Raw genomic sequence first — 19,890 nt, 5'->3', positions numbered from 1 at the left:
AGAGGGCACCAGCAACCACTCGTAGTGATGAAAAGCACAAATGCGCACACGTGCCTGAAGCGAGCCGATCTGAATCGCCGTTACAAATTGGGATGAAAAAAACAAAATGGCGATCACAGGGGAGGCGAGGATGCTGGTTAATACGTCTTGTTTTTTGTAATGTACTCGCTCGAAAATAATTTTTGTACTTAAATAAGTCGACCATAGGTATGCCTGAACAGGCCTAATTCACTAAAATATTTCTGCCCGAGCGTCTTGGTCGGGCAAATCGGAATCACACACAATCTTTTAATGACCTTAAGACTTAGAAAAGTTTTACTGAAGATCACCAAAGTGAGGGAATATCTAAGGTGAATAAATGTATGTGGTTGGTTTTGGTCTCAGAATGAGGCATGAGGTAGCAAACCAGGGCAGGTGTTGAAGAAATGATTGGAGCTCACACACATTCATTACAAAATTCTGAGAATGATTGGTCACGTAAAATCAATTGGCCACATCATATCAATTTTTTTTGCATTACAATTATTGGATTTGTTTATAGACCTGATTTTTTTTAAAAACTACATGATATGGCCAAAAGTTTGTGGACACCTGACCATTCCACTCATATGTGGTTCTTCTCCAAACTGTTGCCACAAAGTCTGAAGCATACAACTGTATAGAATGTCTTTGTGCGCTGTAGCTTTACAATTTCACTTCACTGGAAGTGACAACCTGTTCCAGCATCACAGTACCCCTGTGCACTCCATGAAGACATTGTGTGCCAAAATTGGAGTGGAAGAACTAGAGTATCCTGCAAAGAACCCTGACTGAACTCAACCCCACTGAACCCTCTTGGGATGAACTGGAACGCTGACTGAATCCCAGACGTCTTCACTAATGCTCTTGTGGCTGAATGATCACAAATCCCCACAGGCACGCTCCAAAATCTAAAGCCTTCCCAGAAGAGTGGAGCTTATTATAACAGGAAAGAGGGACTAAATCTGGAATGGGATGTTCAACCAGCACATCTAATTGCAATGGACGGGTGTCCACATACCATATAGTGTATGTAGCTCATTCTGCTTCCTTATCCCTAATATTAAACCTTACTGGGTGATTCTCATGAAGACCTTCACATTAACATAAAGTTTTTCACCTCATTTCAGTATTTTTTCAAGTTGAGAGCCTAAAATAGAGTGTGAACTTTACTATGTTGATCTTTTTTTAATGGAAAAATATTTTAATAGAATTTTATTCTTATTTGAGGCTTACATGATCCAGAATAATTCTCATCACCGTTACAGTAAATGATGAAGCTAGATCATGAGTTAAAAACATTTGACAATTTAGTTCATATTTCCACAAAATATCCCATTAAATGAACAGCACAGTCCATGACAATTACTTTATATATATTTTTTTTACATTTATTTATTGCCCTCACAGTGCATGGTAATGAGAATATTGAGTAACGGTAATGAGATACTCTTGGCTAATTTCACAAATAACCTGAAATGCTAGCATGCTAGCAAACTATAACTTTGCCACATGTTAAAGCCTTATATTGTGATAATAATAAAATATATTTTTTTATTTTTAAAAGTAATGAGTATTAAGCCATAACAGTAATGATAATAGACAGTAGGGCTGTAACGATACACCCAACTCACGATTCGAATCGCGATTTTTGACCCACGATTCGATACGCCCACGATTTTTAAAAAAAAAATTTTTAAGTAGTAAATTTGACTTATTAACATTTACTTACTTACATTAACTATTGAATAACAAATAATTCAGACCACTGCAGAGAATGAGTAATATGTATGCAAAAATGAACAAATGTATATCCAAAGACTGTTTTATTTCTCAAAATAATACTGTTGAGCCGGAAGCTCTGTTTTTTTCGGTTCTGAAAAAGTCATTTTTTCAAATCGTGTAAATCCGTTAAGATTTTTTTTTGGGGGGGGGGGGGGGTGGCTCTCTCACTGTCTCACTCTCATAGGGCCAATGATTTTCTGTGATCGCGGAAAACAGATGGAAATTACGGAATTTTTATGGTGAAACATTGCTCGCGTGTCAAAATGTAACTGGCGCAGAAGGCTTCCGCCCAAGCAGACGTGCCTTCAGTGTTGCCAGATATTGCTAACGTTTTCCACCCCAAAATATGTTCAAAAGCACCTAAACCTGCCCAATCTGGCAACACTGCATGCCTTTCCGGTCAAGTGATTGTGATTGGCTTGTGGCACACCTAGCCAGCCAATGAGCTGCTTGTTTACAGATTCGCTCCCCGCGTCGCAACCAGAATGGCGACCGCTTAAAAGAAATGAATGCTCTGCCAGTGGCGAGTGTGGACGTTGCGTGACTCGCAGAAGATTGTTGCAGGTCGGCGAAAAAACGACTTACTAATAGATATAAAAAAAATAAAAGTAATTTAAGTAAGTTTAAAATGTAATTTAAATAAAAAGTAAAGTATTTATAAATTGAAGTTTGGAAGCGTCTTTGTTTTTGGGCTGAGGAGAAGTTTGAAAGGGTGTACCGCGATTCTGCCTTCTTGTATCGCGATACGGATCGTGGCTCTGCGTATCGCGATTTCGATACGCATATCGTTACAGCCCTAATAGACAGTGTAACTGAGGACAGATTTAGCAACATAAATATCACAAAGTAAGAGAAGAGTGAGCAACTGACCTTGTCTCCATTTTGAATCTTGTATCTGAAGTGATGCATCATGGGATAGCTGATCAATTTAAAGGCACGGTGTACTTTTTATAGGGGGGTGAAATCATGAAACGGTAATGAGAAACATTTGGTGCGGACACAGTCTCATCTCATCTCATTATCTCTAGCCGCTTTATCCTTCTACAGGGTCGCAGGCAAGCTGGAGCCTATCCCAGCTGACTACGGGCGAAAGGCGGGGTACACCCTGGACAAGTCGCCAGGTCATCACAGGGCTGACACATAGACACAGACAACCATTCACACCTACGGTCAATTTAGAGTCACCAGTTAACCTAACCTGCATGTCTTTGGACTGTGGGGGAAACCGGAGCACCCGGAGGAAACCCACGTGGACACGGGGAGAACATGCAAACTCCACACAGAAAGGCCCTCGCTGGCCCCGGGGCTCAAACCCAGGACCTTCTTGCTGTGAGGCGACAGCGCTAACCACTACACCACCGTGCCGCCCGTGGACACAGTTATTTTGTTTAAAATCAAGTACCTTTTTTTGTTCAACACAAAATATTAATATTATGCATAAATATAGATGTTTTAAAGTAACTTTACACTGTATTATTTTTTTTATATAATTAGGACTTTTTATATGATTTAAAGTAAACATTAAAAAAAGGGATGCGGACACATAACGGTAATGAGAATTTCCATAGATTTTTTGTTTAATTGATATAAAGATTAGTTTATATGATGATGAAAACCATTTGTCCATACAGTGCTCCCTATTTTCTTTACACAAAATATCAGCGTTTATGTGAATTAAGTATTGATTTTGGAAAATGCGTCCTGGATATGTTCACTGCAGCTTCATGAGAATCACCCTACTATGCTTTTGGTATGTTGTTGCTATTTGTAAATGCTTTTGCAATGAAATCAAGTTAAAATAGTGGCTTTTAAAAAGGTCAGATGTGCATTGTGTTGTATGGAGCATTGCTAAGGATATTTCATTCTTAATCATTAGAAGTTGTCTTAGTAATACTATGTTCTTGTATTATAATTAGTTTGTTTGTAAGACTGGAGGGCCCACTCTTTTTTACAGGATCAAGATTTAGTCTAATCTCTTGACATAGCTTTAGAGCTCTAAAGAGCTTAATGTGATTAGATCTACAGATGTGAGGTCACGTTGGGACTGATTTTATTTCCAGGCTTTAACTACCAGTGAGGAAGCAACTCTATTTTGTATAGCTCTTTATATGTTTTCCATTTAAAGTAGAACTTGTGTAGATTAATCATGATTTATCATGGTTCTAACTGACTTTGCCACCGAGTATGATTTTGAAAGCATTTCTTTTTCCGATTAAATAAATATTGCATGTATTTTTGAGCGATGTTTTGTTATGTGATCTGTGATTGACACTCAGCACGATGACACGGTCATCTGTGATCTGTGTTTAATGTCTATAAGTTGGGTTTCGTAACAAAAACACGGTAGCGATTAATAGCGGAGTCATCACGTCCTCCTACACACATTAGACAAACAAACGCATTTAAAAAATCACTTTCATTCACAATGAAGTTTACTGTTGGTGCTTAGTATGAACCCTCTCACTTGTACCGATAGCAGGTAGCAGTTGCCTGGATACGGGTTTTCTTGTCTAGACTGTGCTTTTGCCAGTGTCTCTCTCTCTCTCTCTCTCTCTCTCTCTCTCTCTCGGTCTCTCTCTCCTCATTTTCATCCATGAACAACAAACTCTTCATCCTGTTGGCTTGGTGGACTTTCTAGCAGTGAATACATTGCAGTAGTAACTTATTTTCTTTATTTATCATAAAGATGGTCATATCAATGGAACAGATATGCATGAAATGGTTTTGGAAAAGGTCATGAATGGGATACTGTGAATCATTCACATTGTGATTCATTGTGGTGAACAGCATGGCCTGTTCATTCATTTATATGCCCTGTAGATGCTAATTAGAGCCGCAAATGGCTCTAAATATTATATCAATTTGTTAATGATCAGGCTATGGTGAACTGCCAGTGGATAAAAATCACGAATAGAGATCAATTTAAGTCTTAAGCCGATGTATTTTGGTGAAGTATATTTTTGAGTGCCAAGAATGGCCCAGGCAATATATGGACAGACGTCTCTGTCTTTTTGAAATTTGTCAATGTTTTATGCACAGTACAGTGATGTAATAAGATACATTTTGTTGTTTTGTAAATTATTATTGCTTTGTGCATCTGTGTGTATGTGCACATTCGTGCATTGGTGTTGTCATTACCGGCGCCACTTTCATTTCAGTAATGTTTCCCTGATGCTCCCTTTGTGTAGGTGAGTCATTGTGCTAAATCAGTCTCGGAGGGACTCAGGTTCAGGCAGAAGAGCTCGGTGAGCCCACCCGCCTCCTCCTCTACCTCCACTCAATGCTATTACTGTAATTACTCCATGTTTTCAGCTGCCATTGTACATAGAGCTGCACACAGCAGGAGAGAGAGAGAGTGAGAGAGAGACAGATAATGCTCGCACAGCTGCAAACATTTGCAAAAAATGTGCTTGAGGATTGTAGCGGGTTGATCCTGAATCAGTTTCTCGCTGGAGTGCCAAAATGATAGAGGATGGAGGTTCAGCCTGTCTCTCCATCTCTTGGCAGATCTCTCAGGTGAGCGTTTGGTGAGTGCTGAGACTTTTCCAATTATAGTTCTGCAGTTTTGGGCCCTTACTCTCTCTAGATGATGTTATAGACATTTTCAGGTAATGTCAGTGCTTTTGACTTTAAAATCATTTTCCTGCCTTTAATTATTTATTTTTGCTTTAATATTTTTTGCTTCCAGATACCTTATTTTACCTGGTGTTATGTTTCAGTTGATTTTAAGAATTACTTATATTAAACCAAGACATTTTTTTTTTTGCAACTATGGAAATATATGGAAATGTGTGTGTTGGGGGGGGGTACATATTTTTATACCTGTGTTCTGTATCTGTATAAATGTCTCCACAAGGACAGGAATATGTGACAGTTTTAACAAGGCGAACTGCTTCTTTACAAAAACTGCAGCTTAAGCAAATGAAAAGAGCAAGAGCATTTCCTTTTGATTTACTGAGGTTAGGGTTAGGTTTAGATGTACTGTATAACATTAATTAGACCCATTAATCACATTGATTGTGTGTGTGTGTGTGTGTGTGTGTGTGTGTGTGTGTTGTTTTTATGATTAATCCAAATGTCAGCCAAATGTAATTTCCTGTTATTCTCTTCTCTCTCTCTCTCTCTCTCTCTCTCTCTCTCTCTCTCTCTCTCTCACACACACACACACACACACACACACACACACACACACACACGCTGCTGCTTGATTTGTCTGTCCTGGGGGAGCACATTATTTCCAGGGTACACATTCCTACTTTTTTATTTATTTATTTTTCATTGATTAATCATCCTGCCTTTACTTAAGGGAATGTTTATAGGGCCATATAACTATCTGCATGCACTCTCCATGATAACTGATATTGACCTGCATAAACATTTAAATGCTTATTCTAACAGGCATCATTTGACTGACAGACTGCTTGCCTCAGTCATGAACGTGTTCTGTTATGTCAGTGTCATAAACTTTAACACCAGACTCACTCTGATTTACGGTCAGAAAAAAAATCAACATAACTATGCCATTATGGTATTTACATTATGGCTTTGTTAGAGGTATTTATTTAAAAAAATATAATCAAATTAAGCACACTTTATTTAGTGAGTGTTATACTGTTGACCTTTATTTACATTTGCAACATTTAGCAGATGCTTAGTAGTTTATATGGAAAGCATAAGCTCATGCTTGTATAAAGAAACCTGAAGTCCTGAGAGAGAGGGGGTAGTATGGAATTGTACAGCTTTTAAATATTTCTAGGCAATCATCAGTGTTTCAAGTCTGATAATAGCAGCTACAGGAGGCCAGTGGAGGGAGCACAACTTTGGAATGATGTGGGATTACTTGAGGAGATTCACTATGTCAGGGCTTCCTCAAGTTTTTGGACAAATGGGTATTATGATTTTTCTATAACCCCAAATCTCAGTAAACTACAGATTAGGTATGCAACAATACATTGTGATACAAAATTATGATGATTCAAATGAATTACAATAAGAAATGAATTATTATTATTATCAGGCTGCATAATCTTAGTGTTCCCTAGCTGTAATTGCATTGTTTAGACTATTGTTTAGACAGTAGAGTAGTGGGAATGCACGTGACTTCACCCTATCTCATTACCATACATGTGTGTAACATACATGAGTTAAAAAAACAAAGGAATATTCCTTGCACTCCCTTAGTGTCAGGTAAAAGCAGAACAGTGTTTATTAAGAACACTCTAGTAAACAAATCCAAATGGTGAGCCAAAGGCAGTAACAGTAAACAGGCAATGGTCAGGTGATGCATGAACAGAATGTCAGGGTCTAAGGTGTCCCTAGCTGGGATCCAAGTACACTCCTTGGGGCCTTAGCCCTCAAAGTCTACCAGGTACTCTAGATTGCCCCTTCGGCGAGATTTTAGGATCCTGTGGACAATGTGGACAGATTGTCCATCCAGGGAGATGGGTGCAGGGGGTGCAGTGGAGGAGATTGGTGGCCAAGTGACCAGGGATGGGTGGTTTCAGGCAGGGTACGTGGAACGTTGGTGAGAGACAGCTGTGCTGGTGCAGGTCTAAGCTGTAGGTGACTTTTGTTGACCTGCTATAAAATCTTGAAGGGGCCCAAGTACCTTGCACTGAGTTTCTTGCAAGCTTGAGAGTTCCTGATATCTTTGGTTGATAGCAACACTCTGTCACCTGAGCTACTGTATATTGGGGGGGTCTCCCCTCTATGATGGTCAGTGAAGTGTTTGTATCTTTGCGCCACTTGCTCTCAGCGCTGGTGGACATTCTCCCACACCTGTTCACTGCACTAGTTGTCAACTGTGGAGATGGAGATTAACTTGTTTATCAGTTAACATGTTAGGCCACCAGTATGTGGTCTTGAGTAGCTGGTAGGTATGTTGGCTGCCTGGATGCCCAGTGGCAGGAGTAGTGTGAGGCCAGGTAATCAGTCAACCTTGGAGGCATGGTAGGACATAAGTGAAATTGGTAGGACAGTTGGCAGGAATGTGGTATGGCAAGGTCTGTGTGAGTTCTCTGCCTATCTCTGAAGTTAGGGCATTGACAAAACCGGCAGGAGGAACGATGGGCTTGTGCTCTTGAGCTGGGACAGTGGCTGGGTAGACACATGACAAGGTGTCAGCTTTTGTGTTCTTTGAACCAGGTCTGTAGGCTATGATGAAATGGGACCATGTGAAGAAGAGGGCCCACTGGGCTTGGCAATGATTCAGATTCTTGGGTGACTTGAGGTACTCCAGATTCTTTTGATCTGTGTAGATGGTAAACGGATAAGCTGCTCCCTCTAGCCATTGTCACCACTCCTCAGCACCAATTTACCACCAAAAGCTCCCAGTTGCCAATCTCATAATTCTTGTCCATGGAGATCTTTTTTGGAAAAGAAAGCTACAGGGTACAACTTGGGCATATCACCAAAATGTTGAGAAAGCACTGACCCGACCCCTGACTCTGAAGCATCCACCTCAACAATGAAGGGTTTCATGGGATCAGGGTGCTTGAGGATGGGAGCAGATATGAAGGCTGTCCTAAGTCGTGTGAAGGCTTTCTCAGCCTCAGGGATCCACTGAAGGCTTTGAGTGGGGTGGTGATGAAGCTGAATCCTCTGATGTAGAATTGGTGAATCTCAGGAAGTGTTAGAGCTCTTTGACAGTAGCAGGAGTGGGCCACGTGGTGACTGCTGCAACTTTGTCCTGATCCATGCTCACTCCCTTTGCACTCACTGCCAAAATTATATCTTAACAAGTTAGAATATCTTTAATATAGTTGAAATAATCTCATCTCATTTCATTATCTCTAGCCACTTTATCCTGTTCTACAGGGTCGCAGGCAAGCTGGAGCCTATCCCAGCTGACTACGGGCGAAAGGCAGGGTACACCCTGGACAAGTCGCCAGGTCATCACAGGGCTGACACATAGACACAGACAACCATTCACACTCACACCTATGGTCAATTTAGAGTTACCAGTTAACCTAACCTGCATGTCTTTGGACTGTGGGGGAAACCGGAGCACCCGGAGGAAACCCACGCGGACACGGGGAGAACATGCAAACTCCGCACAGAAAGGCCCTTGCCGGCCACGGGGCTCGAACCCGGACCTTCTTGCTGTGAGGCGACAGCGCTAACCACTACACCACCATGCCACCCTGAAATAATCTAGCATTTCCTATTAGAAGAATACAAGCCACTCACATTCACACCTACGGTCAATTTAGAGTCACCAGTTAACCTAACCTGCATGTCTTTGGACTGTGGGGGAAACCGGAGCACCCGGAGGAAACCCACGCGGACACGGGGAGAACATGCAAACTCTGCACAGAAAGGCCCTTGCTGGCCACGGGGCTCGAACCCGGACCTTCTTGCTGTGAGGCGACAGCGCTAACCACTACACCACCGTGCCGCCCTGAAATAATCTAGCATGTCCTATTAGAAGAATACAAGCCATCAACTCTGAGATGATTAAAACTAGTTCTAGATTGTAACCAACTTATTCCAAGATGTCTTGTCAAGTAAAATTATCTGTCCATGCAGCAAGATAATTTCGTTAGTATTAAGAAATTTTCCCCTCAAATTCAATTTTCAGTTTTTTGCAGTGCTGATGATACAACCCAGGAAGGAGATTTGCATGGCATGAAACTTGCACTTCTCTGCTTTCATGGACAGGTTGTTTTCGAGGAGTCGAGCCAGGACTTTCTTAACAAGATCCACATGACTTTCATGAGTAGGGGAGTAAATCAAAATGTCATTAAGGTAGGTGACAACAAACTTTCCGAGCATGTCCCTCAACACATCATTGAGTAGGTATTGGAAGACACTAGAAAGCACAAGATAGCCCATATGCCATCACATAATACTTGCGATACTCAATATCGATGACATTGTTGTGGCATTGAAGCCAAGGTGCTGCTCGACCCAATGCCAAAAACTCATTTGTTAGCTTAAGAAAATTTAAGCTAACTAAATAAGTTAATTCTAGGCAACTCCTTAGTAAGAATGTGATCTGTCTGTCTCGTGTTAGTAGCTTGTTACCACCAACAACTTTGTTGGAGGTTATGTTTTTGCCTCCATTTATTTGTGTTTGTTTGTTTGTCTTTTTCTTTGTCTGTCTTTTCCCAGTGTAACTCAAAAAGTAGCAAATTATTTTTGATGAAATTTTGAGGAAAGGTGGGCCAAGGGCCAAAGAATAAGGGATTAGATATTGATGCAAATCTGAATACGTGGCTTGGCAGAGGTATGCACTCTACTGAGTGTCCTAGTTTCTTGATGTAGATTTTAGCCAAGCTATGTAGATTTATTTAAGCAATCTAAATAAGGCATGTTAGCTAACATTCAACCTGTAAAATTATTCGTTAGCAAGCTAACTTCACTGATCTGGTAATTAGCTAGTTAGCAGAAACAAAATCGCGCTGCAAAGATAAATCTTCTCCATTTATCCCTTCTAACAGCCTGTAACTGCAACCAGCTTAAATTAACTTGGAAAAGTGACTGATTTGATAGTATTTGATTAAAATTAATGTTTATGAACCTTTTTTTTCCTCTGCCAACTTTGTTGGAGGAGGTTATGTTTTTGCCTCTGTTTGTTTGTTTGTGTGTTTGTTTTGGTTGTTCCCAATGTAACTCAAAAAGTAATGAACGGATTTTGCTGAAATTTTGACAAAAGGTGGGCCATGGGCCAAAGAACAATTGATTAGATATTGATGTATATGCATATGGATGGATGTGTATGTGGATCCAGTATTTTTTTTTAATCTTTTCTCAACATAACTCAAAAAGTAGTAAACAGATTTTGATGAAATTTGGTGTACAGCTTTAGTATTATTCTAGGTTCAAGTGATTTGATTTAGATGTTGATAATATATGGCTTGGCAGAGGTATGCACTCTGAGTGCCCTTATAGTTCGATTGTGACAATCGAATTTGACCACAATGAGGTCAAACAAAAATCCTGGCTTGTTCTTAAAAATCACTATAGATTCCTGCTATGGTTTTGAGACCAGGAGACGGCTGACATCACAGTGACGTCTCACTGTGTATTACAACAGGCAAGTGCATGCCCAGACAAACATTACCTGTCTCTTTTGGGCTTTTGGGACTGCTTGGGTCATTCCATCTCCTGGAAATCAAAGTGGTTTTATAGAATGTGCAAAAAAGGATACTTAAAAACTATTAAATGGCCAACAGTTATTGAAAATCCAGATCATTTGATTGTCATTCAGTATACATTATGTCAAGAATCAACATTTTCTGTAGCAGGAAACTGCATCAGAAGAATTGCAGTATGATGTTTAAACTGAAATAGTTGAAAGAAAAAAGAAAGAAAGATGCCAAGATGAAACTCGTAACACTTTGTAACACATGATGGCATTCGTGTGAGGGTTGAAAGTGAATTTCAGACCTAAACCCCATTAAGATATTTTGGCAGGACATGGAATTTGTCCGAACGTTAACAAAGTTATGAAGATCATGATGAGGTGAATGGGAATTTCTATACTGATGTTAAACACAGTGCAAACAGTTGACATGGTAACATGTTCATGCGTAAATAAATAAATAAATTAATAATAATAATAATAATAATAATAAAAATTTAAATTAAAAAAAAAAAAAATCATTCATTGATTTATCTTCAGTAAGCCAACCAATCCTGGTCATTATTGCCGTATCCCGGGAATGCTTAGTGTGAAGCGGGAATACATGCTCACAAGACAAGACACCATGTGCGTGCACACACACACACACGGTGTGATTTTGGCAAGTTGGAAGAAACTGGAGATCCTGGAAGAAAGCCACACAAGCAGGTGGAGAACATGCGAATATGCCTATCATCTCCACACAGAGAGAAACCAGACTCAGGATCAAACCAGGGACCTGGAGTGCTGTGTGTGTGTGTGTGTGTGTGTGTGTAGTTATTGGTATGAATTTTAAACCAGGTATCTGGAGGGGTGATGGAAGTTAAGTGGTAGGTCTGACAGCAGTGTGGGTGGACTGTGTGTGCTGGTAAGATCTGTTATGTGACCTCTGGGGTGCTCACCTCCCCGGCCTCTGCTTTCCAGCCTCTGAGGTTGTTCTTTTCCTTACATGGCTTTGATTTTTCAGAGCAATTGATCCTTTTTTAAAGAAAGAAGTAATGTATCATTTAAACAATGTTTTTACTCATATTCTATATTAGTCTAATTTTACATCTAATAAATTTCGTATATTACATTACATTGCAGGCATGTAGCAGATGCTCTTATCCAGAGCAACATACAAGTGCAAAAGCTACAGTGGTGCTTGAAAGTTTGTGAACCCTTAGAATTTTCTATAATTCTGCATAAATATGACCTAAAACATCATCAGATTTTCACACAAGTCCTAAAAGTAGATAAAGAGAACCCAGTTAAACAAATGAGACAAAAATATTATACTTGGTCATTTATTTATTGAGGAAAATGATCCAATATTTACATACCGTAAAATACCAAATAATAGCCGAGTTCCAATTAACCGCCGAGTTCCCTTTAACGGCCGGGTGTACGCGTGTGTTGTGACAAATAAAGGCCGGTTCCGAATACTCGCCGGGGTCTAAAAAAAAAAAAAAAGCGTCCGAACGTTCTATCTAGAATCTTGAGGCCCAGCACTTTTCTGGTTTTCTGGTGTTTAAACGATTTTGCATTGCATAGTTTTCTACCGAAACAATATGAATGAATGAATGAATGAATGAATGAATGAAATTATTTCTATAATACTGTTTACAACATTTTGTTACGTGATAATAAACATGCCATTTCAATGTTATAATCTTGGTCTACCGTAATATTTCTTGAGGAATGCAACACCCCTTTGGGTATACCCAACGAAAGCCAGCGTGTGTGGTGACATTGAGGACTGCGGGTTTCCAAGGTTGGACTGCTGCTTCTGTTAAACGACCTAAATTGCCGAATGCATGCGTCAAAGCACACACTGAGTTTTATTAAAGACCTTATACCATTTCACTTGCCCTTACCCATTCGGATCTGGAAGACGCTTTACAAAAAAGGTGAGAGCGTTCTAACATGCATTTCAGTCTGCTCGCGGCCAATCTAATCCAAGGGGCCTTTTCAACAAGTAATCTGTCGTGCAAGTTGGGCAGAAGCACGCGTCAGGCAGGCAACATGTAGGCCTACAAGTCAGTAACCTATTCAACTAACTTTCATCCGAACTTTAAGTTTTCTACCGGGTCGAGCCACCGTACCAACTCACTCGGGGAATAGGCTCATATCGGCCAAATAGGGAGACGTCTTGGAGAGAAACGTGATGCAAGATGACAGTATGTAGCCACTGCAGGTCACTTATTTTTCAGCATAAGAAAAAACCCTTTGGTTTGACACTTCGCACCCTAATTATGTTGCTTCAACGTCGCGCCCTCCATGCAATTTCAGATTGACAGACATCGCGAAGCGCAAAGGGTGGAGGCTGCATGGGTGAGGGTGATAGCAAGTGACCATAACTTTGCAGAGTAATTAAATCACAGTGCTGCGCACAGACAATGGTGTGGTTTCTTGATTATTTTGTAAAGCATGCGCTTAACTAGTCATTAACAGGAAAAGGTGTGTGATTTATCCTTTATCCACCCCGACTGTGCCATGCGAAGATGCATTCTGCGTCTTCAAAATTCCCTGAAGTCGGCACCGTGCTATCTGTAATCTAACTCTAAACAAACTGTAAGTTATACTGGTTAAAAGTAGGCCTATCTGAGAATGATTTTTTCCCCCGTTTTGAGGTAGATTTTGGGGAAGGTGTTTGTGAAGAAGGAATTAATCGCCTGTTCCAAATAGCCGCCTAGTCTCTAATACGCGCCGGGTCTCTTATGTGATTGAGACAAATAATCGCCCGGGCTATTATTTGGTATTTTACGGTATCTGTGAGTGGCAAAAGTATGTGAACCTTTGCTTTGAGTATCTGGTGTGACCCCCTTGTGCAGCAATAACTGCAATAAACATTTCCGGTAACTGTTGATCAGTACTGCACACCGGCTTGGAGGAATTTTAGCCAATTCCTCCATACAGAACAGCTTCAAGTCTGGGATGTTGGTGAATTGCTCGCTTCAGGTCCTTCCACAACATTTTGATTGGATTAAGGTCAGGACTTTGACTTGGCCATTCCAAAACATTAATTTATTCTTCTTTAACCATTCTTTGGTAGAACAACTTGTGTGCTTAGGGTCGTTGTCTTGCTGCATTACCCACCTTCTCCTGAGATTCAGTTCATGGACAGATGTCCTGACATTTTCCTTTAGAATTCGCTGGTATAATTTAGAATTCATTGTTCCATCAATGATGGCAAGCCATCCTGGCCCAGATGCAGCAAAACAGGCCCAAACCATGATACTACCGCCACCATGTTTCAGAGATGGGATAAGGTTTTTTTTTTTTTTGGCTGGAATGCAGTGTTTTCCTTTCTCCAAACATAACGCCTCTCATTTAAACCAAAAAGTTCTATTTTGGTCTCATCCATCCACAAAACACTTTTCCAATAGCCTTCTGGCTTGTCCATATGATCGTTAACAAACTGCAGATGAGCAACAATGTTCTTTTTGGAGAGCAGTGGCTTTCTCCTTGCAACCCTGTCATACACACCATTGTTGTTCAGTGCTCTCCTGATGGTGGACTCATGAACATTAACATTAGCCAATGTAAGAGAGGCCTTCAGTTGCTTAGAAGTTACCCTGGGGTCCTTTGTGACCTCGCCGAATATTACACGCCTTGCTTTTGGAGTGATCTTTGTTGCTCGAGCACTCCTGAGGAGTGTAACAATGGTCTTGAATTTCCTCTATTTGTACACAATCTGTCTGACTGTGGATTGGTGGAGTCCAAACTCTTTAGGGATGGTTTTGTAACCTTTTCCAGCCTGATGAGCATCAACAACGCTTTTTCTGAGGTCCTCAGAAACCTCCTTTGTTCGTGCCATGATACACTTCCACAAACATGTGTTGTGAAGATCAGACTTTCATAGATCCCTGTTCTTTAAATAAAACAGGGTGCCCACTCACACCTGATTGTCATCCCATTGATTGAAAACACCTGACTCTAATTTCACCTTCAAATTTACTGCTAATCCTAAAGGTTTTTGCCACTTACAGATATGTAATATTGGATCATTTGCCTCAATAAATGCAGTGCCTTGCAAAAGTATTCATACCCCTTAAACTTTTTCACATTTTTCCACCTTACAACTATGAACTTAAAAGTTTTTATTGAGATTTTATGTGATAGACCAACAAAGAGCACATAATTGTGAAGTGAAATGAAAATGATAAATGGTCTTCAAAATTTTAAACAAATAAAAATCTGAAAAATGTGGTGTGCATTAGTATTCAGCCCCCTGTACTCTGATACCTCTAAATACAATCCAGTGCAATCAATTGCCTTCAGAAGTCATCTAATTAGTGAATAGAGTCCTACTGTGTATAATTTACTTTCTGCATAAATACACTTGTTCTGTGAAGGCCTCAGTGGTTTGTTAGAGAACATTGAAGAACAAACAGCATCATGAAGACCAAAGAACTCACCAGACAGGTCAGGGATAAAGTTCTGGAGAAGTTTAAAGCAGGGTTAGGTTATTAAAAAATATCCCAAGCTCTGAACATCTCAAGAAGCACTGTTCAATCCATCATTCAAAAATGGAAAAAGTATGGCACAACTGCAAACCTACCAAGACATGGCCGTCCACCTAAACTGACAGAGTGAGCAAGGAGAGCACTGGTCAGAGAAGCAGCCAAGAGGCCCATGATCACTCTGGAGGAGCTCCAGAAATCCACAGATCAGGTGGGAGAATCTGTGCACAGGACAACTATAAGTCGTACACTCCACAAATCTGGCCTTTTTGGAAGAGTGGCAAGAAGAAAGCCATTGTTGAAAGACAGACATAAGAAATGTAGGGGACACAGCAAACATGTGGAAGAAGGTGCTTTGGTCAGATGAGACCAAAGTTGAACTTTTTGGCCTAAATGCAAAGCGCTATGTGTGGCAGAAAACTAACACTGCTTATCACCCTGCACACACCATCCCCACTGTGAAACATGGTGGTGGCAGCATCATGCTATGGGGATGCTTTTCTTCAGCAGGGACAGGGAAGCTGGTCAGAGTTGATGGGAAGATGGATGGAGCTAAATACCGGGCAATCCTGGAAGAAAACCTGTTGGAGGCTGCAAAAGACTTGAGACTGGGAAGGAGATTCACCTTCCAGCAAGACAATGACCCTAAACATACAGCCAGAGCTATAATGGAATGGTTTAGATCAAAGAATATTCATGTGTTAGAATGGCCCAGTCAAAGTCTAGACCTAAATCCCATTGAGCATCTGTGGCAAGACTTAAAAATTGCTGTTCACAGACGCTCTCCATCCGATCTGGCTGAGCTTGAGCTATTTTGCAAAGAAGAATGGGCAAAAATTTCAGTGTCTAGATGTGCAAAGCTGGTAGAGACATACCACAAAATACTTGCAGCTGTAATTGCAGCAAAAGGTGGCTCTACAACGTATTGACGCAGGGGGGCTGAATACTAATGCACATCACATTTTTCAGATTTTTATTTGTTTCAAATTTTGAAGACCATTTATCATTTTTGTTTCACTTCACAATTATGTGCTACTCTGTGTTGGTCTATCACATAAAATCTCAATAAAAAACTTTTAAGTTCGTGGTTGTAAGGTGGAAAAATGTGAAAAAGTTCAAGGGGTATGAATACTTTTGCAAGGCACTGTAAGGCACCAAGTATAATGTTTTTGTCTCATTTGTTTAATTGGGTTCTCTTTATCTACTTTTAGGACTTGTGTGAAAATCTGATGATGTTTTAGGTCATATTTATGGAGAAATATAGAAAATTCTAAAGGGTTCACAAACTTTCAAGCACCACTGTAGGTGCAAGAAATGCTGAACTTCGAGACAAGAAAGTTTTTGTGCCAAATGAACAAGTGACAGAATAACATTGAGTGTAATATTCTGTTGAAGTAACAATCAGCAAACAGACAAGGAAAACAAGCCAACCATACAAATGAGCTGACAAAGTACAACTAAATAGAAAAAAAATAAAACCCCAGCAGTTCACACTAAGTCATCATGACCAGGTACAGCATGACCAGACAGTACACAGCCTGGGTTGGTCAAGACAGCTAAGACAGCTGTGTGATTACAGGGAAGCAGGGGAGAGGTGCAGCCTGACAAGGTGTGTCTTCAGTCTGCTCTTGAACGTGGTCAGAGAGTCAGCATTTCTGACCTCAATGGGAAGGTCCTTCCACTAATGGGGAGCCAGGACAGACACCCTTGAGTGGGCTGGACAGGAGTGGAGAGGAGGATGGGCCAGGTGACCAGTAGCAGCGGAAAAGAGGAGATTTGGTTAGCAACAAGCACGTCAAGCGTCTTTGATAGGAAGGGGAGAAGAGAAACCGGGTGATAGTTGGATGGGTTTTTTCAGCAGCGGGGTGATGTGGGTCCATTTTAAGCTGAAGGGAAAGTATCTGAGGGACAAGGAGGAGTTGAAGAGAGGTGATAAATGGGAGGATGCCAGGGGTGATAGTCTTGAGGAGAGATGAGAGAATAGGGTCGAGGGCACAGGTGTATAAGCAATGAAATCATGTTTTGATAAGAATGTATTACACATAATATCTCATCTCATTATCTCTAGCCACTTTATCCTGTTCTACAGGGTTGCAGGCAAGCTGGAGCCTATCCCAGCTGACTATGGGCGAAAGGCGGGGTACACCCTGGTCAAGTCGCCAGGTCATCACAGGGCTGACACATAGACACAGACAACCATTCACACTCACATTCACACCTACAGTCAATTTAGAGTCACCAGTTAACCTAACCTGCATGTCTTTGGACTGTGGGGGAAACCGGAGTACCCGGAGGAAACCCACGCGGACAACATGCAAACTCCGCACAGAAAGGCCCTCGTCGGCCATGGGGCTTGAACCCGGACCTTCTTACTGTAAGGCGACAGCACTCACCACTACACCACTGTGCCACCCTACACATAATATTTAGTCTTAAATCTGACTGACCACATATTCCCTTTATTCAGTGTATATGTTGTCTCCCAAATCTTTGGACAGAGTCCAGGAGATATTTTTCCAATCCATCAATTGTCTAGTTTTGGTAAGACTCCTGTTCTTGACTGACAGGACTGAAACCCTCCTGCTGGTGTAGCCCTCCTGCCTCAAGGACTGGCATGTTGTGTGTTCTGAGATGCTTTTCTGCTCACCATGGTTGTAAAGACTGCTTATTTGAGTTGCCATCGTTTTCCTGTCAGCTCAAACCATTCTGACTGAAAGTTTTCCTCTGGACTCTTTCATTGACAAGACATCATTCCTTTACAGAATTGGATCATTTTTACTCTAGGGAGTAAGAAAAAGAAGCTCTAGAGACTGTTGTGGGTGAAAATCTCAGGAGATCATCAGTTCCTGAAATACTCCAATGAGTCCATCTGGGACCAGCAATGGTTACTTTTTTTTTCTTTCTGCTGTTTGATGTGAACATTAACTGACAGGAAGATTGTGTTCTATGCATTGTGCTGCTGCCACATGAATAATTGCATGAATGAACAACAGGTGTTCCTATTAATGATGTCGATCGATTTTTCATACAAGCAATATGTACATCTCACATTAGTAAGGCCTACTAGAACAGTCTTTTGTCCATAACACTAACCGGCTACATTAGTAGTAAATCTATGTGTTTAAAAACTGTGTTTCTCTCTCTCTCTCACACACACACACACACACACACACACACACACACACACACACACACACAGATAAAAATGCTGGTGGGTGGTGTGCTTCTTTCTCAACAGCTTTTCAGGCCTCACCCACTGACACAGCTCTCTCTCCGTGTGTGACATTTGGTGAGAGCAAGCCTGGTTTCCATGGTGATGCATCTCTCCTCTCTCTGCTTTTCCATGGTGATGCATCTCTCCTCTCTCTGCTTCCTTCCCTCCCCCCCCCCCCCCCCCCCCCTCTCTCTCTCTCTCAGGCTTTGCAGGTGGATGTTCGGCAGTTGAACGTAAGCCTCCTGCAGACGTTCCGTGAAGGCGTGGCTGCTGCCCTGGACATTTCACCACGACAAGTACACATCAGTCGTCTGAATGTAAGAACACAGCGCTGAGTTACCCCACTTTTTTTTCTCTCATCTGTGATTTTCCATGATTGCAGCCTGTCTTTTGTTATTGTTTACCTGTTGCATGCTCACATCCTGGCACTACTCAGTACTCGTCGATACGTATAATGATGAAACCTTACGTCTGAAAGTACAGAAGTGTAAAACCCAGACCTGAGGAATGCTTGTACAGTTTTATGAATGAGCGCTTGCTCGTGTATTTGCCTCATTGAACTCACAGCAGCTTTGTAGAAGATGGTATGAATAATCATGAGTTTATTAGTGCATATAAAAAGTACTTTCTCATTCTTTCAAGTGTTTTGTAATTCATTTTCTATTTAAGTTCCATTTCACATTTAACACTTAATATGAACTTGATGAATCAAATGAGCAAGCTGTTTTACTTCATATTTATGTTGAAAGTTATATTCATTGTTAGGAACTGTAACTTAAAATTCATATGGAAAGACTTAGGATACACCAGACAATGTATCAACTTATTAAACATGTACTTAGGAATCAACCTGGCTTTATTTCCACATTATGCACATAGTTTAGTGTATTTTATTTTTCTCTTATTTTATTTACTTGTATATAACCCCGATTCCAAAAAAGTTGGGACAAAGTACAAATTGTAAATAAAAATGGAATGCAATGATGTGGAAGTTTCAAAATTCCATATTTTATTCAGAATAGAACATAGATGACATATCAAATGTTTAAACTGAGAAAATGTATCATTTAAAGAGAAAAATTAGGTGATTTTAAATTTCATGACAACAAATCTCAAAAAAGTTGGGACAAGGCCATGTTTACCACTGTGAGACATCCCCTTTTCTCTTTACAACAGTCTGTAAACGTCTGGGGACTGAGGAGACAAGTTGCTCAAGTTTAGGGATAGGAATGTTAACCCATTCTTGTCTAATGTAGGATTCTAGTTGCTCAACTGTCTTAGGTCTTTTTTTGTCGTATCTTCCG

Source organism: Neoarius graeffei, chromosome 21 (genome assembly GCF_027579695.1).
Source record: "Neoarius graeffei isolate fNeoGra1 chromosome 21, fNeoGra1.pri, whole genome shotgun sequence".
Taxonomy (NCBI): Eukaryota; Metazoa; Chordata; class Actinopteri; order Siluriformes; family Ariidae; genus Neoarius; species Neoarius graeffei.
The sequence above is the reverse complement of the archived record's forward strand: the minus strand, read 5'-3'. Positions refer to the sequence as shown.